The following is a 26,414-nucleotide window of genomic DNA, read 5'->3' as shown; positions in this document are numbered from 1 at the left end:
AAAATGGTATTACATACATAAACTGAAATAATTAGAGTGCAGCCTGCAAAAGAGGATGAGAGTCCCTGAGATGTCAATTGAAGTTGTTTGAAAAAGCAGAGAACAAAAAAGAACTCCCTGTTCAAATACACTTCAGAAACACTGAGTTAAACCAAGCTAAATGGATTTTGTTACTTGATTTCCGAGAACCTTTAATATATGAAGGTACGTAGTGATTCTCCTAAAGGGAGACAGAATAGCAAGCTTTCTGAGTATCATAACTTCCCCGGGGCGTGGAAGATACCCTTGCACAGTATTCTGAACACTGTGAAGAACTCAAGAATTGCTGAAAGTTTGGGACAGGGCTTCATCCTTTCATTTGCTTTGTTTCTCAGTCTTAATGGGAAAGAGTGAGCAGAAGTCAAGGGAAAGCAAACTTTTTATTTGTCAAATTCCTGATAACTCTGGTTAACTCTGGTGTTCAATGCTGGCATGAACATTTAGTCATTTTTAAGGACACCATTTAGAATTTTTTAAATTAATGTGAAAAAGTGTATTCTGGGCAAGAGCAACAAATTTTATTTAATCAGCATCCCATCCATCACTGTATAATGTATGCAGTCTCTATAAATGCACAGGAAGGTGTACAAAAGTGGAGCTAATGAATTATGGAAACCTTATGCTTAGTGCATTAAACACTTTCTGCTAACCCTTCTCCTCAACCTCCCACCAGATATGGCCCAAATAATTCTTGGTGAACAAACCACCTTAATCACTTTTAATATTCAAGAAAAAAGAAAACAATTAGTCAATATGCATAACAATTGAAAACTATGGTCACATTTTCCTGTGTGCTAAATTCAGCTATGTTATTGTTCATAACTAAGTCTGTTAACTAAGGGGAAAAAATGGAAATCTGTTCCTGACTGAGGCTCCTAGTAATTTTACATATTGTGTATCCTATCAAATTGAATAATTAAAAAGTAATTCACAAGTTCAGTGCTTCCATCATCAACAATGTGGATCATCCAAAAATAAACAACGGGCATCTGGAACTGGAAGAGTTTTAACTTTACAGTTGGTATTTGAAGTTAGACTAAAAGAAGGGCTTTTATTTATAATCAAGCTATAGGAACAAATTACATATGAATTACATACACACACAAAGGATCAGTCACTTATCTGCTTGGCGAAGTGCCCTATTATAATGAAGAAATTACTGCACTTTAGGTTAAAAGATTTTGCTTTGATACTTTGATTTTTTTATAGTTTATAACCTTGAAAAATTATTTCATGTTTCAGTTGGTGTTTTCTCATCTCCAAGATGTACCTACCATTTATTAAGCATGTACTGTGTGCCACGCACTGGTTGACCCCCTCATAGACTTTATCTCATTTAAGCCTTATGAGAACCATGTTGTTAGAGTTAACAAACATGTCAAGAGAAATGCTGAGAGGTTAAGTAACTTTCTTCCAGAATAACTCAGAGAATAAGCTACGGTATAGAGGGTGGATTTGGACCCAGGCATATTAGGTTTCTTCCTAACAAAGTGCTTTGAAGTTTTCCCTCTAGCTGAAGAAAGATGAAAATGTTTGCCCTACCCATCTCCCAAGTTTGCATGAGGCTTGTACATACATCTTTTCCAAAGATGGTGGTACCAATTTATATTCCATTCTACACTCTCCTCTGACCATGTGATGGTGATAATCCTTCACTGAGAGGAGAGGCCTTTGTTCCCTTCACTTGAATCTGGACTGACTTCTAATTTCCTGAACCAATAGAATGCAAGGGAAGTGACATTGATGACTTCCTAGGCTAGGTCATAAATGGTAAGATGACTTCTATTGGCTCTCTCTCTCTCTCCTGGATGGCCAGCACCAACTTGCCAACTATGTGAGCACCTTGGAATAAATCCTCTAGTCTTAGTTAAGCCTACAGAATGACTGCAGCTCTAACCAAAATCCTACTGCAACAACGTGAGAGACCCTGAGCCAGAATTATGCAAACCACTCCCAAATAACCGACCCACAGAAAGCATGAGAAATAATACCTGATTATTATTGTTTTAAGCTATGAAGTTTGGGGATCATTTATTACCTAGCAACAGATAATACAAGGCTCAAATAAAAAGTGTTTTAGAAACTATATACGAGTCATTTATAAATCTAAAGGCTGCTTTATAAATGCAATTGGGTGTATATATTCCGAGAAAAGAAATTTAAATAAATATACTCTTTGAAGCAAATAATTTAGGTTGTAGCTGTGATACAAATCATCTAAACCCCAATTTGCATCAAGTTTACTGTAATAGAATTATAACAGTAGCCTATTAAATAGACTTCATAGCAGGCAACAACTCTGAAAATGGAAAAATGGAAACAATGCCTTTCATCTATATTGTGCTTTACGGTTCAAAAAGATTTTTAACAAACATCATCTAAGAAACTGATTTACCATGAAGCTCAAAAAGCTTTGGCTGCTGGGTCTCCCACAGGTACAAGTCCCTTCTGAGACCCTGGCAATATGTTCACATGCTCTGTGTTTCTGTAAAATTTGCAAAAGCAGGTATTTTAACTGCAATTTGTTATGACCAGTCTCTCACTTTACTCTCACTCCTCTCTCAAGTGTCTCTTCTGGGCCACATTCTTTGAAATATTTTTGACATCTGGCTAAAATAAACTTCAGGCAGGAATACAGTTTTCATAACATATTGTGATTTCTTCTTCTAAATTTCCACATTATACCTAATTTCATTTTTAGAACTTTGTAATTCTTGTTTTTTAACGAGGGTACCCCAAATTCTGTAAGTTTCAGACTCCAGAGAACCTGGATCTTCCCTTGCCCACCTTGAGTTATAATCACAATAGCCCTGTAAAGTTGTTAGGGGAGATGCTATTATCCTAATTTTATAATGAGAAAACTGAGATTCTAAAATTCCAAATGGATTACCCAAGGTCAGGTAATTAATAAGAAACAAAGAAAAAACTCAAAACGTAGACCTGAGTCCTGGTTCAATGCTCTTTCCATTAACCTAGTCCTCTGGAAACACATACCCTCTAACTTCCCATCAAAACTGATCTATCCTGTGTCCCACTCTTTTTCATCCTGGTCTCTCCTATAATTGATATGAAAATGTAATTCAGCTTCAATTAACAACAAATCGGGCACAAAGGAAGGGTCATGTAGGTTACATTTCGATTGCAAGCCTTTTCCCAGTGCTCTCAAATCTCCCAATCCAACTGTACATCAGACTAGGAAAATGAATTTTAGAGTACAGTGACTGTAAAGACAGAAAGACCTGATGATGCTGGGCTGTACTTTCCTGGGTAGAGCTGTGGATGAATAACTTCTCCCTTGCAAATGGTTTGTTTAGTATCATCTAGATGCTGCTTCAGAAAACTGCCCTCAGCTTTGTGCACCACTAGTCTGGCCAATTTTATTTCTCAGTGAGTGTCTTGCTTCCATCCTAGCCCAAAGCATCATTCTGGCCTGCTCCTACTTCTCATGAGAAGGAGTCCACCCCAATTCTGCACTCTTGTGAAAAGTTTTGAAAGCTGAATTACCTCATTGAGTCCTCTTGGATATTTTTACAGGGCTAACGAATCAGAACACTATTTGTTGACCCAGATATGGGAAGAAATAAAGCTTTCCCAAGGGCAAAGCTGAACTGGGTAGAGTCGAGGCCCTGGAACAACGGATTTCAATTAGTCTGAAATAGTAATGACGAATGCTAAAAGAGCTCTTCTAAAATGTCCTTCAGCTGATAATTTATTTCCACTCTTTTCCCTCTTCAGAGGCAAAACTTTAACGGACTGTCTTTTTGCAGCAAATCTTAATATAACAGTTAACATGCAGACAAAGTGACCGAGTCCCCTTGACACATGTGTCTGATCTACATTTGGCAGGGATGGGAGGGAGGGAAGAAGGAGGAAGTACTTAAGGGAAGATGTGGTCCCCTCCCCTGCCCCCCTGCAAAGTGTAGGCTCTGTGTCATTTAGATTCTTCTATTAGTTTCTTACAAAACTTTTTTCAAAGGTAGCAAATTGTGGGGTCATCTTTTTCAATGCCACTAAAGGCACTTGGGCTAAAATATAATTTCTCCATTGGATATTATGAATAACTTTTATAGTTGGTATTTTACGTTATGTAAAATTTTAGTCATTTATCTAATCTGTTTCAAGATAAACAAATAAGACATTAATTTTTCTAGCTCTTTTTGCTTCATCTTACGTTTAAAATACCCTAACTGGTCTTTCTTCCTGTCTCTTCTCTGCCTTATCCCAATTTCTTAAAGAACCACTCATTAAAACACCCATTAATCTGCATATCATTTTTTGTTTTTGTTTTTTTTTGCAGTACGGGGGCCTCTCCCGTTGCGGAGCACAGGCTCCGGACGCGCAGGCTTTGCGGCCATGGCTCACAGGCCCAGCCGCTCCGCGGCATGTGGGATCTTCCCGGACTGGGGCACAAACCCGTGTCCCCTGCATCGGCAGGCAGACTCTCAACCACTGCGCCGTCAGGGAAGCCCTGCATATCATTTTTGATCCTAAGCCTTCTTGTCCCTCTTACTTCTTAATTCTCCCAGAATTCCAAGTCTTGCTCTTACCAGTTTCTACTTTTAGCTTCTTCCTTTCTTTCTATGATGAGGTTTAAAGTTATATTCACCAGTATTCCAGGGGGCTTCCCCCAGACAGAGATGAGCAATCAGACCTGACCAGACTTCCTGAGTGCTGGAAACAGTCCCAGGTCAGCAATGTGTCTGCCAATGTCAGGGCTTTGGAAGGGAGCAGGACATAAGCCAGAAGTGGAAGGGATGCCCAGGGATGCTGGGGGCACAGTGTGGACCCAGACCAGGGAATCTAGGAGAAGAGATTTTGAGCAACTCCCAAGAAGACCTCAGGAAGATGGGCACATGAAATCTTAGGATGCACTCCTACAGTTTTCTGAGTCCTTTCTTCAATAAAATCTACAGTAAAGAGAGAATTTATTTCTCGCTCTCATGACTCCCTTCACAGCCCTTACCCAATTTCTGCTACTGAACAGCCCTGCCTGCCCACACCAATAAGAAAAGATCCCACAGGAGACAGGAATCGTCTTGGGTTACATTTTCATGGTCTATTTTAGAGACACGGTCCTCATGGTTCAGTGCCTGCCACAGGCACCACTGTTGCATTGGCTTAGACTTCCGGCAGCAGACAGGACTTCATTGCTCTGCTAAGGAGGTTGCTTATAAGATTTGGGAAAGCGTGGGCATGACCAAAGCTGCCAGGTATGAGTGTGATACTTCCCTCCACACTCATTCACTCACAGGAATTCTCTTTCTCCTCTCTGGCAAAAGGCCCATAAGCCTTATCGGCTGCCCATCAAAGCCTGTGTATCAACTTGGCCACTTACAGTTCTAGAACAAAGCTTTCTCCTCATCATCCTTCCTGAATAAAATGAATAGGGAAATTAGTTATGATTATAAGTTCTAGTATTTACTTGTGTGTATGTCACCCACTTCCCCACGATATAGAAAGTTGTTTTGAAAGAGAAAGGCTTTAGAAAAGGACCCCTGAGCCACCTACAATCTCAGTATCATTCATTCCTTATTTGGAAGTAAAGGACTTTATGCGTTGCGTTGACTTAAAGAGCAAGAAGGAATCTCAGCAGGTGTCTGGTTAGTGATCTCAAGATGTTTGCAACTGCTAAGCATTTTTTTTTTTTTTTTTGCGGTACACGGGCCTCTCACTGTTGTGGCCTCTCCCGTTGCGGAGCGCAGGCTCCGGACGCGCAGGCTCAGCGGCCATGGCTCAGGGGCCCAGCCGCTCCACGCAATGTGGGATCTTCCCGGACCGGGGCACGAACCCGTGTCCCCTGCATCAGCAGGCGGACTCTCAACCACTGCGCCACCGGGGAAGCCCCTGCTAAGCATTTCAGATTCTAATAAGTAAAGTGGGTTGAAACTGTGGGTGGTCCTGACCCCTGTCCCATCTTCCCCCTTACTCCCTTTTCCCCTCACCACTTGGCTATGTGACCTTGGGCAAGTAGCTGAATGCCCCCCAGTGTCCTCCTGTGCCCACAAGGGAAGATAGCAGGGCCTGCTGCAGGAAACTGGTGCAAGGATTAAAAAAGAGAGTATATGTGAGACCCTCAGCACCATGTCTGGAAAACAGCAGTCCCAAATAAATGTTGCCATTACTGTTCTTATTATTAATGGCAGAATTAAGACTAGAGGCCTCCCCACTGCTCTTCCAGGCTGTTACATTTCTCTGCACTGAAACATATACAATGTCTCCGCTTTGCTTTTGCTTTACTGTTGTTATTTGCACTATTCTCTCATTGCCCATTCCTCGTAACGCCACCACCAGCCCCGGCCCAGCCACCAGTCCCAGTCTGATGGCCTATCCGGTGAGCAAGCTGGTGACCGGGCGCACACGTGCACACAAGCGCGCGCCGATGAGCGGCGATGAGCGCCGACTTCCTGCCTGCAGGTGGGCTGGGTCAGAGCCGTCTCGTTCCTCTGACTTCCCTCTCCCGTGGCATCACTCTCACTCTTGGCCTTTCCTCCTGTGCCTTATAGAACAGGTTTTTATTAGTCTCCTCTCCCTTCTCCGTTTTATAATCTCCTCCTGCCTTTTCTTCCCCTTGCTTGTCTTCTAAGCCCTTTCTCTCCATCTCTTTCTTCTCTCCCCTCTCCCACTCCTGCCTCCTTACTGACAGAAGAGCCTTCTTGATTGCAAGCTTGGCTCTGTTCCATTCGACTGTATCCAGCGAGTTCCCTCGGCCTTTGCCTTGTTTGAAGGTTTTACATAGGGACTGAAACGCCATACTAATGCTTGTTGCAGAACTATCATCTCACATCAGGGTCTTACGGTCACAACATAAGGGCGCTGTTGGAATAAATATGGGAGCCGGGTGCTACCAATGGTGCTAGTATGAGTGCCGTAGTCCCCTGTAAAGGGCTCTGCGAGACCCACGATGATGTACTACCAGATGAATCAATGCCATTTGGATGCTCAAGTCTGGCCAGGAGGGCAGTAAAGTCATGGTGCTCAGTATTTAATTTTAATTTCTCCTGAATAACCCAGAGTGAATTTTGTAATTTGCAACACTGTAAATTTTGTCAACATGTGGGGAACTGAAACGCTATTTATCCAGTACACTCTGGCTAATCATACCCTGGCTGTCTTTCTGATTGCTGATTCATTTTGTTCATACTTACAAGGGAATAAATGGATGCCAGAGAAAGCACTTGCCTGGATGAGCTCTGAAACCAAAGCAAAGGCTGAACTATAGAAGATAATTGGGTTCAGAGCCGAAATGTGCTGCTTCCAGGGAAAAGTGAGTCAATGGATACTCTCAGGTATAACTGGGATCAATAAATAAATCTTGGAGTAAAATTTACCTTCCCAGACTCCCTGGTCATTCCAGACACATACTTGTCCATCATATATTTCATTGGCCAATGATACAAATATAACCTCTCTTACCATAATTCTGTCAACTAGAGAATTCTATTGGCCAGAAATGTCTATTGTTGGTGCTTTGCTAGTATAACTTGATATATATTATATGTAATGTATATGTACTTATATATAATCATATAGTATGGATGTGCTATATCATAGTTATATATATCATATGCTATATCTGTTGCATGTATAAAATATATTGGTGCTTTTCTAGTAAAATTGAATATGTAACAAGTAATATGTAATACATATAATCATAATAAAGAACTTGTGGTTCAGTTAAACTATGAAGCACATCTCTAATAATTTAAGAAATCCATTCATCAAAGATTTTGCACAAAAGAACCTGGAGTACCAAATTGTGTTCAGTTAGTTCCCATGTTAAGAATATTTTATTGTGTTTTAATTATTTAAAGATTCGTATGTACATACAGGATCAGATTTGGTTTTTCTTTCTTGTTTCTTGAATGCTGTATATTGAATGATATATATGATTTGATATATTATAATCTGTACAAGGTATTGATACATCTGCTGCTTTCGTCTGCCCAGTGCATCTTCTTCCTCATTGCGTCCCAATTTATCTTTGGGGAACTACCCCTCCCCACTGCAAGCAGTAAAATAATATATATTTAAAGGATATTTGTTTAATCAAATAGTCTCCACGAATAATTTACTTATTTTTCCTTTTGGATTGTTTTCAGGTCAGGTGGTTCCCTTTTGTGACTTCCCTGGTGGCGCAGTGGTTAAGAATCCACCTGCCAATGCAGGGGACACGGGTTCAAGCCCTGGTCTGGGAGGATCCCACATGCCGCAGAATAACCAAGTCCGTGTGCCACAGCTACTGAGCCTGCGCTCTACAGCCCATGAGCCACAACTACTGAGCCCACGCGCCAAAAGTACTGAAGCCCGTGTGCCTAGAGCCTGTGCTCTGCAACAAGAGAAGCCACTGCAATGAGAAGCCCGTGCACCGCAGTGAAGGTAGCCCCTGCTTGCCGCAACTAAAGAAAGCCCGCACGCAGCAACGAAGACCCAAAAAAGCCAAAAAATAAATTAAAAAAAAAAATTGGGAGTTGGGATCATGCAATATCACACATTAAAACAACAACAACAACAACATTCTTTCTTCCCCGCAAATCAATTACATTGAGGCCACTGGGGCAATGTTTTTCTCAAGTTCATAATCCAAGCAGTTTCTTTTCATCTCTGCCCGCCTCGCCCCTCCTTTCCTGAGAGCTCATTATTTCCACTGTGTTTGGTTTACTGGTGTCTATGACCTTTACTCTCCTCAGTCAGAAAAGCAAAGGACAGAGGAAGTTGATAATGGCATGAGACACTTCAGCCTGTTAAACAGGCATATCCCTGAGGCTCCCTTCTTCTGCAGTTTTTTGATAGGTTTGGGGATATAACTGAGCTCTCTGTTCTCCCTAAGCTGGGAGATTCAGCCACCAGGCTAGCCTGAAGGACCTCACAATACCAGTGTCCCCTGTAACCCAAGCCTACAGCCTGGACCCCAGAACTGTGTCTTAGGAGGAGGTGGCAGCATCATTCATCCATGCGAAAAGCTTGACGCTTTAATAACATCTGCTCTCTACATTGCAAGTTTTACACCCCAGTGACTTTTCAGACGATTAATTGCAGTTTTCTCTAAGAGCAAATAGTGAAACTCAGTAGCTCACCTCACTTTGCTGCAGGGATAATTCTCATTTGGCTAAAATTAAGAATTTAAATAGGTGCCTTAGGCGGCCAGGTAGCTTAAGAACTCCCCGGGTCCTCTTTACAGCTGAGTTACTCTCTACAAGCTCCTGGTGGAGGAACTACCGGGGACCGAAATGCTGTGAGACTGCTTCTTTAATACACTTTATTAATATTTCTCTCCCCCACCTCCCAGTAAAAACCGGCAATTAGGTGGCCTATATTCTTGGAGGACAATGTCATCCCTGTTTAGGGACTCCACTGAGATGTTTCTTCATTCATCTGTGAATAAACCGTTTTTCTCTCAACTTTCCTGGTGTGGCACACTCATCCCTCTAATTCTCTCCTCCTCTCATTTACATATTTCCCACATTATTTATTATAGAAGATCCTGGAAAATGGAGAAGGCAAACATGAATAGTTGCCTTGTTTGCGAGTGTCTGGTTTGGATTAGAAGTCGAATACCTCCCACCCCAATCCCACCACCCTACACCCTACTGAGTCTTACCAGGAAGGGCTCTGAAAGCTTGAAATAATTTTGGTGGCTCTGGGAAAGAAGTAGGTGTTTTTGTACCATCTGCATCTAGACAAAAAGCTTCTTTGTGTCCATTGTACTACACCAACAATAAATTCTTAAAATAAATATTAACTTTATCTAACTTTTTAGTGAAGATCTAATGATTTAAACTCCCTGTGTTTAAATTTGGACTCTGCCACTTGCTAACTGTGTAACCTTGGGCAGGCTCTTTACCTCTCTGTGCCCCAGTTTTCTGTAAAATGGGAAGTAATAATAAGGGTACCATTCTCATAGGGTGAGTATGAGGATTAAATGAGGCAATCTGTGTGATTACCCACCCGCTGTTGTACGTAGTAAGTGCTCAATTAATGTTAAGTATTTAACTGCTACAGGAGAGACCACTGTAAATTGGATCCCCATCCTTGACTCAAATATGCAACAAGCATCTACTATCCAGGCTCTTCTTGTCTCTGAGCTACAATGATGAATAAAATACAGTTCCTATCCTCAGAGAGAAAGCAGTTAGTCCAGGCGAGAGCTACAGAATCAGTTATATATCCTACAATATGGTTAGAGATAGTAATAACCATTAACATTTATTGAGTTCTTAATACTGTGCTGGGCATTTTACAGGATTGCTTTATTTAACAGTTTCAGAAACATATATGGTAGACACTATTATTTATTGTTCAGATGAAGAAACTAAGGCTTAGAAAGTAAGTTCAGATCTGTCAGACTCTAGAAACTATGCTTTTTACCATTTTTCTTTACTGAATGCTGAGATACAAATATGTACCATGTGCTGAGAGCCCACAAATAGAGGGTCTGACTATATTTTCAGAACCTGTGGATAGGATGTGACACATGAGCTGAGTCTTGATGGAAGAAGGAAAACTTAGCCAAAGAATGAAGGGGAGGGGAAAGCATTCAAAACCATGCAGGTATGGCCGTGACCTGATAGGACTGTGGGTGCAGATAGATGGTAGGCAGGGGTGATGGAAATGGGCAGGTCCATTGGGAACAGCCTGGGACACAATGGTATAGAACTTGGATTCTGGTCATGTGTTCAGGAGAGGGTTATAAGAAGAGATAACACAAGATCAAAAACCAAGCAAACAAAAACTTCGCCAACATCAGGCCAGCCTAGGGGAGACCCCTGAACAAAACTCCAGAATAAAATAAAGGCCAGGGGTCCTTCCACACACAGAGGAGATAAGCACAGGGAGGTGAGTACCCCATTTATCTGTGTGCTTATTTGATGACTTTCTATCTCCCCCACCAGGCTGTTGATTTTATCAGTGTGGTGCCCATGCTAACTTGGCTCACTATTTTAATTCTAAAACCTACCACGGTCCTGGTCCTTAGTAGATGTCCTATAAATATATATTGCCTGAAATTTTCGATGACTAAAAGCTCAGAAGAGGGGCACCAGCCATTGTACACCAAAACAAGGTGATCCTTGAGCTGAGCCTTGAAGGATAATTAGACATTAACAGGCAATGGTGGTGGGACAGAGGGACAGAGGGGCGCTTTGGAGAGGAAAGGTCATTGGCCAAAGATACGGAAGCACAACCAAGTAGGTTAATCTGGCTAGAACAGGGCTTCTCAGCCTCAGGACTATTGACATTTTGGCTAATTCTTTGCCGTGTGTAGCTGTTCTGCGCATTGTAGGATGTTTGGCAGCACCCCTGGCCTCTACCCAGTAGATACCAGAGGCATCCTCTATTCCCAGCACCAGTGACCACCATGAAAGACACCTCCAGACTCTGCCAAAAGTTCACCCACTACCAATTCAGAACCACTGTCAGGGTTTCTTCGGTTTTTTCTATGTTTTAACATCTTTGAGAATTTCCAGTCACGTGGAAGAAAATATTTTTTTCCACATGACTAGTGACATCATAGCACTATGTCCTCAGACACAAGTGTGAACAGCCGAAAGAAACCAATAGAAGATACCCATTTAAAGGAATTTAATTTAGAAAGAATCAGAATGGGGAGAAATGGGAGAATTTTAAGTGCATTTGAAACACAAGCCTTCTGAAGAAGCATCAGGTTATTTGAGTTTTAATATTATTTTTAACATCTTTCTTACAGTATAATTGCTTTACAATGTTGTGTTAGTTTCTGTTGTAAAACAAAGTGAATCAGCTGTATGTATACATATATCCACATATCCCCTCCCTCTTGAGTCTCCCTCCCACCCTCCCTATCCCACCCATTTAGGTGGTCACAAAGCACAAAGCTGATCTCCCTGTGCTATGAAGCTGCTTCCCTCTAGCTATCTGTTTTACATTTGGTAGTGTATATATGTCCATGCCACTCTCTCACTTTGTCACAGCTTACCCTTCCCCCTTCCCAAATCCTCAAGTCCATTCTCTAGTAGGTCTGTGTCTTTATTCCCGTTTTGCCCCTAGGCTCCTCATGACCTTTTTTCTCCTTCTTAGATTACATAAATATGTGTTAGCATACAGTATTTGTCTTTCTCTTTCTGACTTACTTCACTCTGTATGACAGACTCTAGGTCCATCCACCTCACTACAAATAACTCAATTTCATTTTTTATGGCTGAGTAATATTCCATTGTATATATGTGCCACATCTTCTTTATCAATTCATCTGTCGATGGACACTTAGGTTGCTTCCATGTCCTGTCTATCGTAAATAATGCTGCAATGAACATTGTGGTACACAACTCCTTTGAATTATGGTTTTCTCAAGGTATATGCCCAGTAGTGGGATTGCTGGGTCATATGGTAGTTCTATTTTTAGTTTTTAATGAACCTCCATACTGTTCTCCATAGTGGCTGTATCAATTTACATTCCCACCAACAGTGCAAGAGGGTTCCCTTTTCTCCACACCCTCTCCAGCATTTATTGTTTGTAGATTTTTTGATTATGGCCATTCTGACTGGTGTGAGGTGATATCTCATTGTAGTTTTGATTTGTATTTCTCTGATGATTAGTGATATTGAGTATCCTTTCATATGTTTGTTGGCAATCTGTACATCTTCTCTGGAGAAATGTCTATTTAGGTCTTCTGCCCATTTCTGGATTGGGTTGTTTGTTTTTTTGATATTGAGCTGCATGAGCTGCTTATATATTTTGGAGATTAATTCTTTGTCAGCTGCTTCATTTGCAAATATTTTCTCCCATTCTGAGGGTTGTCTTTTCGTCTTGTTTATGGTTTCCTTTGCTGTGCAAAAGCTTTTAAGTTTCATTAGGTCTCATTTGTTTATTTTTGTTTTTATTTCCATTTCTCTAGGAGGTGGGTCAAAAAGGATCTTGCTGTGATTTATGTCATAGAGTGTTCTGCCTATGTTTTCCTCTAAGAGTTTTATAGTGTCTGGCCTCACAGTTAAGTCTTTAATCCATTTTGTGTTTATTTTTGTATGGTGTGAGGGAGTGTTCTAATTTCATTCTTTTACATGTAGCTATCCAGCTTTCCCAGCACCACTTATTGAAGAGGCTGTCTTTTCTCCATTTTATATTCTTGCCTTCTTTATCAAAGAGAAGGTGACCATATGTGTTTGGGTTTATCTCTGGGCTTTCTGTCCTGTTCTGTTGATCTATATTTCTGGTTTTGTGCCAGTACCATACTGTCTTGATTACTGTAGCTTTGTAGTATAGTCTGAAGTCAGAGAGCCTGATTCCTCCAGTTCCATTTTTCTTTCTCAAGATTGCTTTGGCTATTCGCATTCTTTTGTGTTTCCTTACAAATTGTGAAATTTTTTGTTCTAGTTCTGTGAAAAATGCCAGTGGTAGTTTGATAGGGATTGCATTGAATCTGTAGATTGCTTTGGGTAGTATAGTCATTTTCACAATGTTGATTCTTCTGATCCAAGCACAGGGTAGATCTCTCCATCTCTTTGTACCATCTTTAATTTTTTTCATCATTGTCTTATAGTTTTCTGCATACAGGTCTTTTGTCTTCTTAGGTAGGTTTATTCCTAGGTATTTTGTTCTTTTTGTTGCCATGGTAAATGAAAATGTTTCCTTATTTTCTCTTTCAGATTTTTCATCATTAGTGTATAGGAGTGCAAGATATTTCTGTGCACTAATTTTGTATCCTGCTACTATACCAAATTCATTGATTAGCTCTAGTAGTTTTCTGGTAGCATCTTTAGGATTCTATATGTATAGTATCATGTCATCTGCAAACAGTGACAGTTTTACTTCTTCTTTTCCAGATTGGATTCCTTTTCTTTTCCTTCTGACTGTTGTGGGTAAAACTTCCAAAACTATGGTGAATAACAGTGGTCAGAGTGGGCAACCTTGTCTTGCTCCTGATCTCAGTGGAAATGGTTTCAGTTTTTCACCATGGAGAATGATGTTTGCTGTGGGTTTGTCATATATGGCCTTTATTATGTTGAGGTAAGTTCCCTCTATGCCTACTTTCTGGAGGGTTTTTATCATAAATGGATGTTGGACTTGTCTAAGGCTTTTTCTGCATCTATTGAGATCATCATATGGTTTTTATCTTTCAATTTGTTAATATGGTTTATCACATTGATTTGCACATATTGAAGAATCTTTGCATTCCTGGGATAAACCCCACTTAATCATGGTGTATGATCCTTTTAATGTGCTGTTGGATTCTGTTTGCTAGTATTTTGCTGAGGGTTTTTGCAACTATGTTCTTCAGTGATATTGGCCTGTAGTTTTCTTTTTGGGGGACATCTTTGTCTGGTTTTTGTATCAGGGTGATGGTATCCTCGTAGAATGAGTTTGGGAGTGTTCCTCCCTTTGCTACATTTTGGAAGAGTTCGAGAGGGATAGGTGTTAGCTCTTCTGTAAATGTTTGATAGAATTCATCTGTGAAGCCATCTGGTCCTGGACTTTTGTTTGTTGGAGTAATTTTAATCACAGTTTCAATTTCAGTCCTTGTGATTGGTCTGTTTTTATTTTCTATTTCTTCCTGGTACAGTCTCAGAAGGTTGTGCTTTTCTAAGTATTTGTCCATTTCTTCTAGGTTGTCCATTTTATTGGAATATAGATGCTTATAGTAGTCTCTCATGATCCTTTGTATTTCCGTGGTGTCAGTTGTTACTTCTCCTGTTTCATTTCTAATTCTATTGAGTCTTTCTTTTTTTCTTGATGAGTCTGGCTAATGGCTTATCAATTTTGTTTATCTTCTCAAAGAACCAGCTTTTAGTTTTATTGATCTTTGCTACTGTTTCCTTCATTTCTTTTTCATTGATTTCTGATCTGATCTTTATGATTTCTTTCCTTCTGCTAACTTTGGGGTTTTGTTGTTCTTCTTTCTCTAATTGCTTTAGGTGTAAGGTTAGGTCGTTTATTTGAGATGTTTCTTATTTCTTGAGGTAGGAGTGTATTGCTATAAACTTCCCTCCTGGAACTGCTTTTGCTGCACCCCATAGGTCTTGGGTCATTGTGTTTTCATTGTCAGTTGTTTCTAGGTATTTTTTTATTTCCTCTTTGATTTCTTCAGTGATCTCTTGGTTATTTAGTAGTGTATTGTTTAACCTCCATGTGTTTGTATTTTTTACAGTTTTCTTCCTGTAATTGATATCTAGTCTCATAGCATTGTGGTTGGAAAAGATACTTGACACGATTTCAATATTCTTATATTTACCAAGGCTTGATTTTTGACCCAAGATATGATCTATCCTGGAGAATGTTCCATGAGCACTTGAGAAGAAAGTGTATTCTGTTGTTTTTGGATTTAATGTCCTATAAATATCAATTAAGGCCTTCTTGTTTAATGTATCATTTAAAGCTTGTGTTTCCTTATATCTTTTCATTTTGGATGATCTGTCCATTGGTGAAAGTGGGGTGTGAAAGTCCCCTACTTTTATCGTGTTACGTCAATTTCCCCTTTTATGGTTGTTAGCATTTGCCTTATGCATTGAGGTGCTCCTATGTTGGGTGCATAAATATTTACAATTGTTTTATCTTCTTTTGGACTGATCCCTTGATCATTATGTAGTGCCCTTCTTTGTCTCTTATAATAGTCTTTATTTTAAAGTCTATTTTGTCTGATATGAGAATTGCTACTCTAGCTTTCTTTTGATTTCCATTTGTATGGAATATCTTTTTCCATTCCCTCACCTTCAGTCTGTATGTGTCCCTAGGTCTGAAGTGGGTCTCTTGTACACAGCATATATATGGGTCTTGTTTTTGTATCCATTCAACAGGTCTATGTCTTTTGGTGGGAGCATTGAATCCACTTACATTTAAGGTAATTATCAATATGTATGTTCCTATTACAATTTTCTTAACTGTTTTGGGGTTGTTATTGTAGGTCTTTTCCTTCTCTTGTGTTTCCTGCCTAGAGAAGTTCCTTTAGCATTTGTTGTAAAGCTGGCTTGGTGATGCTGAATTCTCTTAGTTTTGGCTTGTCTGTAAAGGTTTTATTTTCTCCATCAAATCTGAATGAGATCCTTGCTGTGTAGAGTCATCTTGGTTGTAGTTTCTTCCCTTTTATCACTTTAAATATGTCCTGCCACACCTTTCTGGCTTGCAGAGTTTCTGCTGAAAGATCAGCTGTTGACTTTATGGGGATTCCCTTGTATGTTATTTGTTGTTTTTCCCTTGCTGCTTTTAATATTTTTTCTTTGTATTTAATTTTTGATAGTTTGATTAATATGTGTCTTGGCATGTTTCTCCTTGGTTTATCCTGTATGCGACTCTCTGCACTTCCTGGACTTGATTGACTATTTCCTTTCCCATATTAGGGAAGTTTTCAAGTATAATCTCTTCAACTATTTTCTCAGTCCCTTTTTTTTTTTTTTGCGGTACGTGGGCCTCTCACTGTTGTGGTCTCTCCCGCCGTGGAGCACAAGCTCCGGAAGCGCATCCTCAGTGGCCATGGCTCACGGGCCCAGCCGCTCCGCGGCATGTGGGATCTTCCCAGACCAGGGCACAAACCCGTGTCCCCTGCATCGGCAGGCGGACTCTCAACCACTGCGCCACCACGGTAGCCCCTCAGTCCCTTTCTTTTCTCTTCTTCTTCTGGGACCCCTATAATTTGAATGTTGGTGTGTTTAATGTTGTCCCAGAGGTCTCTAAGACTGTCCTCAATTCTTTTATTCTTTTTTCTTTATCTGCTCTCCAGTAGTTATTTCCACTATTTTTTCTTCCAGGTCACTTATTCATTCTTCTGCCTCAGTTATTCTGCTATCGATTCCTTCTAGAGAATTTTTAATTTCATTTATTGTGTTGCTCATCATTGTTCGCTCTTTAGTTCTTTTAGGTCCTTGTTAAACGATTCTTGTATTTTCTCCATTCTATTTCCAAGATTTTGGATCATCTTTACTATCATTACTCTGAATTCTTTTTCAGGTAGACTGCCTATTTCCTCTTCATTTGTTAGGTTTGGTGGGTTTTTGCCTTGCTCCTTCATCTGCTGTGTATTTCTCTGTCTTCCCATTTTGCTTAACTTACTGTGTTCGGGGTCTCCTTTTCGCAGGCTGCAGGTTCGTAGTTCCTGTTGTTTTTGGTGTCTGCCCCCAGTGGCTAAGGTTGGTTCAGTGGGTTGTGTAGGCTTTCTGGTGGAGGGGACTGGTGCCTGTGTTCTGGTGGATGAGGCTGGATCTTGTCTTTCTGGTGGGCAGGACTGCATCCGGTGGTGTGTTTTGGGGTTTCTGTGAACTTATGATTTTAGGCAGCCTCTCTGCTAATGGGTGTGGTTGTGTTCCTGTCTTGCTAGTTGTTTGGCATGAGGTGTCCAGCACTGCAGCTTGCTGGTCGTTGAGTGGAGCTGGGTGTCTCAGTGTTGAGACGGAGATCTCTGGGAGAGCTCTTGCCAATTGATATTACATGGGGCCTGGAGGTCTCTGGTGGTCCAATGTCCTGAACTCAGCTCTCCCCCCTCAGAGGCTCAGGCCTGACACCCGGCCGGGGCACCAAGACCCTGTCAGCCACACGGCTGCTAGTGTTGGAGGGTCTCCTGCAGAGGCGGGGGTGGCTGTGGCTCACCACAGGGACAAGGACACTGGCAGCAGAAGTTCTGGGAAGTACCCCTTGGCGTGAGCCCTCCCAAAGTCAGCCATTATCCCCACCGAAGAGCCTGCCAGGGGTTTTTTGTTTGTTTGTTTTGAGTGAGGAAAAAAAATTATGAGGACATAACACAAGATGCTGCTAGACAGAAAAGCAGAGGGATTTTAAAAGACACGTGTGTCATAACCAAAGTGGATGGGCTTAGCCTGAGCTCAGTGGAAAATCCTTGAGGTATTGAAACAGAGCAGTGCCACGAACACAGACTTGTGTTTTGGGAAAATTGCTTGGCAGTGGTGGTTCGCAGGGGGTCAGGCATGTCTGCAAGGAGAACAACCTGTTATCAGTCCTCCACGGAGGAAGAGATGAGAGCCTGACCTGATGCCACAGCAGGAGAGCAGGAGGGGAACTGAGAGCTCCTTAGGAGGTTAAACCCACAGCACTCAGTTCTGAAGAAAGATGGTGTCAGCAGAGATGAGATGAAAGCAACCCTTTCAAGGATTAAGGGGAAGCTAACCAAGAGACCACTTGCTGGAAGCTAAACTGCTAATACACAACTGAAGGACGCTAATCAGATGAACAAGTGTGAAGTGAAAATGCCAACCCCAGTGAAGAAATCCTGCCAAAGGTAGCACGGGCAAATGGAGAACAATGCAAGCATCACTAGTGAGACGGTCCTGAAAATCGAGTCAAACTGCATGAAAGGATTCTGGCAGAGGGAAACAGATGGTTGTCACGATGTCCTCAGTCACTTGACAAGGTGGATAAAGAATTGTTGCCAGGGAAGAAATAATAAAAGCAGGATTTTGCCAGCATGAGGTGCTGCTATGGCCTTTGGTTCAGAGCATACCTCTGGAGGCAAGGAGAAGGAAAATGAATATGGAATGACGGAGGGAAATCAATTAGCCCCTCACAGATGGCCTTCCACATCCTAGAGAGTGTTACTGTCCCTAACATGAAAGGTTAAATAAGGTAGGAAGAGAAATAACACGGAGAGGGTTGTGTCCAGGGCTTTATGAGATAACCTCACGGTAGCAGGATTGCCCACAGGGCTCATAGGACAGCTGTGAAGGATGGGACCCGGACCAAGCTGGCCAGGCTGATGCCTGAGAGCTCAGGCCAGGCTCCCCTGATCGGGTGGAAAGTCAGGCTTGCAGAACAGAACTGAGACAGTTATGGGCCCTGAAAATTCCATTGACTGGAGAAACCCATAGAGTGTATGTGGAGTTTTGGTGGGGGGAGGGGAGAGATGGATGGATTGTCTCAAACAGGATGTTTTCTTCCTATTAAGTATATTATTTCCACAAGTTTATATTACACAAGTTTACATCTTGAAGTAAGTAGCACAGCAGGCTGGCTCATGAAACAGAGCACAGAAAAAAGACTACTATATGATTAAAAGTGGAGAATTACATAAGGTACTTAAGCTAGACTCTGGCTTCATGTGATGTTCAACAAATTAAGATGGGGCTTCCCTGGTGGCGCAGTGGTTGAGAGTCCGCCTGCCGATGCAGGGGACACGGGTTCGTGCCCCGGTCCGGGAAGATCCCACATGCCGCGGAGCGGCTGGGCCCGTGAGCCATGGCCGCTGAGCCTGCGAGTCCGGAGCCTGTGCTCCGCAACGGGAGACGCCACAGCAGTGAGAGGCCCACGTACCGCAAAAAAAAAAAAAAAATTAAGATGGAGGAGGACAAGGCAAGAGGAGGTGGAGGAGGCAGAAGAAATTTGCAAGCAGAACCGTCACACTATATTTTTCTCCCACCAGAAGAATGTTTATCAAGCCAGAGCCTGGGGTTTTGCTCATGTCTCTCTTTTATCATTCATAATTGAAACGCTATTGACATTTCTCGGGCATCTGAAGATGAGCTTAATTTATTTTCATCTTTTCTGAATTTGATATCAATAATATGCACAAAGCCACAATGCCTAAATGAGGCTTCAAAAGCCGTTGCAGTAAATAAAGAAATTACTTGTATTTTTATAGCTCTTTACATGGTTTTATTTGACCTTGACAAGAACCCTGTGAGAGAGGCAAGATGAGGTGCTATGACCTTCACTGTTTTTTCAGTAGCTACAGTAATATAGATTTACAAAGCCTAATGAGTTTTTTGAGCTTTCCCAGCTCATTGTGTGAGACTTGGGGTTGAAAATCAGGTTTTTGATTCTCCATCTAGTGCCCGTGGGATCTTAGTTCCCCAACCAGGGATCGTACTTGGGCCCCTGACAGTGTGAGCGTGGAGTCCTAACCACTGGACCACCAGGGAATTCCCCCAACCACATCTTTTGATAGTAATAAATGCAAAGTCCCTTTTCTCACTTGACTAATTTACCTTTCAAGCAACTCATCCCCACCAAGGCCACTCCTGCCCCTACTGTGCCCTGATTTTTTCCCATTAGCCCATATCCCTAACTTTAAGACCTGCAAAGCTTACCTTTTAATTTTAATTCTACCTTAATTAACCCCACTTTTAGACTAAGAGGTTCTTAATTCTTAGTTTGTACTAATTCTTAATTCTTTGCACACGTTGGGTTGCATTTTTGAAAAATAGTGATTTCAGCTACTACAGTGAAGGCTTTTGGATACACCTTTATGTAGTAGGAAGTGGTTTTTAAAATATTAAACAATTTGAAATCAATATTTTGTAAGTAAAAAGGGCTGAATATCAGCAATTTAATATGGGTCAGCTCAGTCTTAATCATCGTTTTGTAGAGATTGTTTTTTCCCAGTTTTCCCTTCCTCTCATTCAAGGAACTATGCTGGTCTGAGCTAACTGCTTGCCTCAGCCCCCAAACGAAAAGGTGATAATAGAAACCACAAGAAAAAGAATATTTTCTGCAATTTTAGGTCTCAAAAGGCTGAACCTTTAAGGGAAAAAAATAAACTTAAGGAACAGGTAAAAGCTTGGGGAAAAACATTTTCGGCAAGAGCAAAAACAAAAACAAAAAACCACTCTCTTGGCTGGGAGGAAAAAATAAGATTCATCAGACCCAGGAGAAGGCTGGGGAGGAACAGAGCTAAAGGGATTAGAGCCAGCTCCACGTGTACAAGTTTAGATGGTCTGAGATGAGAGGGCTGGATATGAAGGGAACCCAGGTTGTGAGAAGATCTAGATGTGCATGTCACTAGGCTTGCCTCATGAGGGCACTGCCCATCATCCGTGGATAGAAGCCTTTGGGAAGCTGCGGCAGCACCAGAAGTCCACTGGGATGGTCAACCCTTAATGGTCGCTGCCTCAAAGCTACATTTCCCGTCCTTTGATAGGCACCAGCGTGTTGCTCCTTGATCACCCAAAGGAATCCAAAGGAATGACTCCACTCTCTGCTCTGAGACTTTGCCTGGCCCCTATCTACCCCTTCCCTATAGACACCTCCTCCCCTTAGCAACCAGAACCCCAGACCCAAGCGTTGTCTACTCCATACTTTTGCAACATGCTTGACCAATTTGCCCAAGGCAGAAATGCCTTCCAGGTGCACATGTCTCACCTTGTCTCAGACCATCTTACACTTGCATATGAATTTACAAAGCTCAAAGCACTTTTATAACCAACCTTTCTTTAGATTTTTCCAACAGATTTTTCAAGTAAGAGAGAAAAGTGCTAAGAATTAGATTCTCTCTTTTTATTTGTCCCACTGAGTCTTCCTCAAGGGCTACTCCCCACTTACTAGGACATATTACATTTCTCCCCCATTTTAATGTGTTCAGAAAAAGGGAAGAGCCACAATAACTCCACTATTATTTGTGTTCCAGGGGCTTCCAGAAGATTAATCTGGCATTGGTGTGCAAGACGGATGAAGTGGTGAGAAGCCAGGTTTGAAGAGGATTTGCAGGAATCCAGGAATGAGGTGAATTGCTCAGAGATGCTTATTGCACCAGGCTTTAAAAATGATAATTATTGGGCTTCCCTGGTGGCACAGTGGTTGAGAGTCCGCCTGCCGATGCAGGGGACACGGGTTCGTGCCCCGGTCCGGGAAGATCCCACATGCCACGGAGCGGCTGGGCCCGTGAGCCATGGCCACTGAGCCTGCGTGTCCGGAGCCTGTGCTCCACAGCGGGAGAGGCCACAGCAGTGAGAGGGCCACATACCGCAAAAAAAAAAAAAAAAAAAAAAAGATAATTATTTTAGTGATTTGTTATCTAAGACCTGAGTTAGTCACTAAAACAAATAAATTATTTATTCATACGTTTTTCATTCTTTGGTGCCCTAAAGTAACTGGGCCAGAAAAGATTTATGTGACACATTTAAAGGCCCAAGACAGACTGTTGAAAGAAGGGAGATGAATTTCATGGCCATTGCTTCCTTTCGTCATTAACAATCTCCCTCCTCTTTAAACTCCTTCTCATGTGGCACCTTAGCAGCAGGTCAGAACCCACATTGGAATAGGAACTGTAAAGGATTCTGGCTTCATAGCTATTTGTGACAAAACAAAAACTGACTTTCAACAGAAGTCAGCGTGGGGGAAGTCCAATGTGGAAGACCGTGTAAAACCTCCAGCATTTCCATGGGCTTTGAAGGTGGACTATTGTTCAGAGACTGCTCAAGGCTAAATGGGTCCCTGCCCGGGTATCAGTGGGCTGTGAGTGTAACTCCACTTACAAAGCACTTGCGCACTGTTTATCTTGAATTTTATTTTCCTCTTTATTGCCCAGGTGCTCAAGCCAGATATTGGACATTATCCTCCTTTCCCTTCCTCTTCTTCAGCCCAAACAGCCAATCAAGCACCAATTCCCACAACTCAGTGGCTCAAATTTTATTGTGCATCAAAATCACCCAGTGGGCTTGTTAAAGCACAGATTACTGGGCCCCAGCCTCAAAATTTCTAGGATAAGGCCTGAGAATGTGTCTGTAACAAATTCCAACAATTAACAAATGTGTATTTGTGACGCTTCAATTTGGAGACCACAGGTTGAGAACCGCTGCTGTAGATTGGTTCCTGAGCCTCTTTTGCATTCATACATTGTTGCCTATTCCTGTGCTGAGTATTTTAATTCAGGTCACCATTGTACATTGCCTTTTTTACACCAATGATCTCTTTTAAGACACAAATATGATCATTTATACCCCTGCTGAAAACTTCAGTGGCTCTCTAGAGCCCAAAAGATGATGTCCATCTTCTCTCTTTGCCTTTCCCAGACAAAATTTTAATCTTTTATCTGATTATTTTGTTATTTATCTCCATGTTTCAAAATAACATCCTTGAATTGCCATTTCTTACATTTTTCGTTGTATGCCTTGTCGATTGAATTACCACTATAAGAAATAAGGACTTGGTTCTCTCTAGATATTTTACCTTTCATGAACATTTTCCCATTCTCTCATTATATCATCCTTTTGTTAGCATTAATATTCACTGTTTACATATTATGACTATGTAAATGCTATTCACAGCTCAGCCATTTATGATCACTTTTTGTTTTCCCTACAGCGAATAATGAGTTTGGTTTTGTTTGCATAATTTTTTATATACTTGTTATAATTTGACCTCAAATCCTTTTCCAGGTTTTAAAATCTCATCCTATGATATTCAGATACATCAGGAACTCTATTATCTTACTTTCCTCAAGAAGTTCATCTGAGAGCCTATTTGATCTGTTCCCTTTTGTGTAAGTTTGTCATGAAGCTTCTGCCTAAGCTACCAACCTGGGCATTCCTTTCATCTCTCTCTCCCCATGCTTGATCTTCTGTTTTCTGTATCTGGTGTGTTCTTTACCCCAGATTTTCTCTATAGCTTTCGTGAAACTTATTCCCCAATAGTTTTCAGAGCAACGTTGCATGGAAGGTAAGTCTATCGACACTTTTATGTCTTAAAATATTTTTATTCTGTCCTGATGTTAAACTGATAATTTGGCTGTCAAATTTTAAGTTGAAAATAATTTCCCTTTAGATCTTTGAAGGCACATGTCTATCACCTTCTGGTTACCAGCCTTTCTTTCAATAAAATCTTTTGACTGTGACCTTTTATTTCCTTCTGGAAATTTATAGGATATTCTCTTTGTCCCCAGTGTTCTGAAATTTCTCTGTAATGTACCTTGGTGTGGGTCTGTTTATGTCCATTGTGTCAGACACTTGATGATCCCTTTTAACTAAAAACTGATATATTTCAGTTGTGGAAATTTTCTTAACTATTTTAATTATTTCCTCCCATGTTTCAATGTTCTCTTTTGTGCTATATATTTAGGCTGACCTACTCCTTTCACTAGTATATAATAATTCTCTTTATCCCTAACACTGCTTTTTGCCTTAAAGCAATATTTTGATAATATAGTCATATCAGCTTTATGTTAGTGTTTCTAAGTATATTTTTAAATAGTTTATTTCAATATTGGGGGGTCATTATATTTAACTGTGCCTCTTTAAAAGAATATATAGCTCTTTACACACATTCATAATTGCTACTAATCAATATGAGTTTATTTCTTGCATCACATTTTGGGCTTTTTATAAAACTTTTTTCTTTTTTTATTTTGCCCTCTGTTAGAATGTTCCATTTTCTTTATTCACTTACTTCCCTCCTCTAATGGCTTGGAAGTTTCACATTTTATAATGCATTCCTATTTAGATTTTAGTGTTTTCACCTTGGGCAAGTTGCCTAATCTTTCTGTATAGATGTATTTCCCTATCTGCAGAAAGGAGTTGAGAGTAAAATATTCCTTAACAGAGTTACTGTTAGAACTTAATCAGATAATATTTCTAACACATTCAGATATTTAGCGTATTGTGTAGCAGCTCACAGTAAACACCCCATAAAAAGGAGATTGTGATTAATACTAATATTTTGTATATTTACTATAAATGATTTGAAAATCTTTCCAGACACTCTACTAACTGAAAAATTTTGAGAAGCAGATTGTGTATTCTAGGGCAATAATGCAGTTTACCTGTGTTTAATTATGTGCCTTCCTGCTAAAGACTTTAGAGGGAAGTCAGAATATCAGCACTGTGGGAAATTGACTGATTAACTCAATCAAGATCATCCTCAAAGACGACTCCAAAAATACATCTGACAGCCTGTGGCTGAGGAAAGCAGCTAGCGCTGGGGGGTGGGAGGAGTCAGGTGGGTCATTTTCTCTGAATTATGAGCCCTGTACAAGCGGGATGTTATGTGATAACCCCCTGTGGAGAATTCTTCTTGTTACCTGCTGAGTTTTGAAACTATATCTTCAAAATTCACTCCAAGAAGATTTGTGTTTCAGTCTCTGGGGTTTGGGGTATTTCTTTGCCCTTCAGACATTTTTTAACATAGAATATAGACCACAGAATAAACAATAACTTTTATGAAACTGTACTACAGAGTGGCCATTTTGAGGCACTGGTTCCGGTATAAGGAAGGATCTATTTCAAATAACCAGGTACTAGGGACGCAGACCAACTGCTCGTGTTTCTCAGCCCTGAGAGAAGGACACATGTACTTAGATCAGGGATGGAAGACTTATATGATAGAGCATCCTTCTTTCGCCCCATCACGCTTGACTAAATGGCTTCCTAGTCAGGCTGACCAAAAGCAGAACTGAAGAGAGACTACATTTGTTTTCACTAGGACTCCACCCTCTAGCTCTAGGAAACATGTGCCTGCACGCACGCGCGCACACACACACACACACACAACATACACACTTCTCCTTTCAGCCTCTTTCTTCTCTTTCTGCTGTCAGTGTCAAGAATAAAGTCGCAGTTTCACAAGTCAGCTCATTCCGTTAGAGCTTGGGTAGCTCTAACTGTTAAAAAGATAAAATCCTAACTCTGTCATTCAGAATCTTAGCAAGATCTAACAACTTGTATCGTCAGTCTTTTATCAGGATGCGTTCTGCGTGTTCATACAAGGTCCTGAGAAAAATCTTAGATGGGATATGACTCAGAGCGGAGCTGCTGGTGCATCTCTAAGACATCTTTGTTAATTGATACAATGGGTATAGTCATTGTAAAAATCTCAACTTACATTTCGACACTTCTGCTTGGAACATTTCAGTGGCTCTCATCATCTCCAGTCATGTAACTAAAGTGTGGTCTATGAACTAGAGTTGGACTGCAAGCTGCTTATTTTCTTTTTTAAAAAATTTTTTATTAGACTGTAGTTGATTTACAATGTTGTGTTAGTTTTGGGTGTACAGCAAAGTGAATGTTATACACATACATATATTCCCTCTTTTTTAGATTCTTTTCCCATATAGGTCATTACAGAGTATTGAGGAGAGTTCCCTGTGCTATACAGTAGGTCCTTATTAGTTATCTATTTATATATGGTAGTGTATATATGTCTATCCCATTCTCTCAATTTACCCCCTGCTCCTTACAAACCATAAGTTTGTTTTCTACATCTGTAACTCTATTTCTGTTTTGTAGATAAGTTCATTTGTAGCCTATTTTAGATTCCACATATCAGCCATATCATATGATATTTGTCTTTCTCTGACTTCACTCCGTATGACAAGCTGTTTATTTATCAAGTCAGTACAGAAATCGAGAATAAGTATAGTTAGTAGAAAGAGTGATTTTATATCAGTTTAACCTCATGAGTAAAGATTCAGCTAGTATTTTGTGTCCTTTTTTAATTATTCATTTTACTGTGTTTTACAAATATATTTGATTGGCCTGTGATGGAATAAAAATTTTAAAAAATAAAAATGGGTCTTTGGCCAAAAACGTTTGAGAAGTGCTGACTGACAGGATAAAGTCCCAGCTCTTTGTATGATTTACAGGGTCCGATGTGCCCTGATCCCACCCAACTCTTCAGCTTCACCACCTGCCACTCCCCTCCCTTCACAGCACTGTGTTCTAGCCATATAAAATCACACTCACTGTCCTTTTACAAATGC

The sequence above is a fragment of the Pseudorca crassidens genome, chromosome 17, assembly GCF_039906515.1.
Source record: "Pseudorca crassidens isolate mPseCra1 chromosome 17, mPseCra1.hap1, whole genome shotgun sequence".
NCBI lineage: Eukaryota > Metazoa > Chordata > Mammalia > Artiodactyla > Delphinidae > Pseudorca > Pseudorca crassidens.
This window is presented reverse-complemented; position numbering follows the sequence as displayed.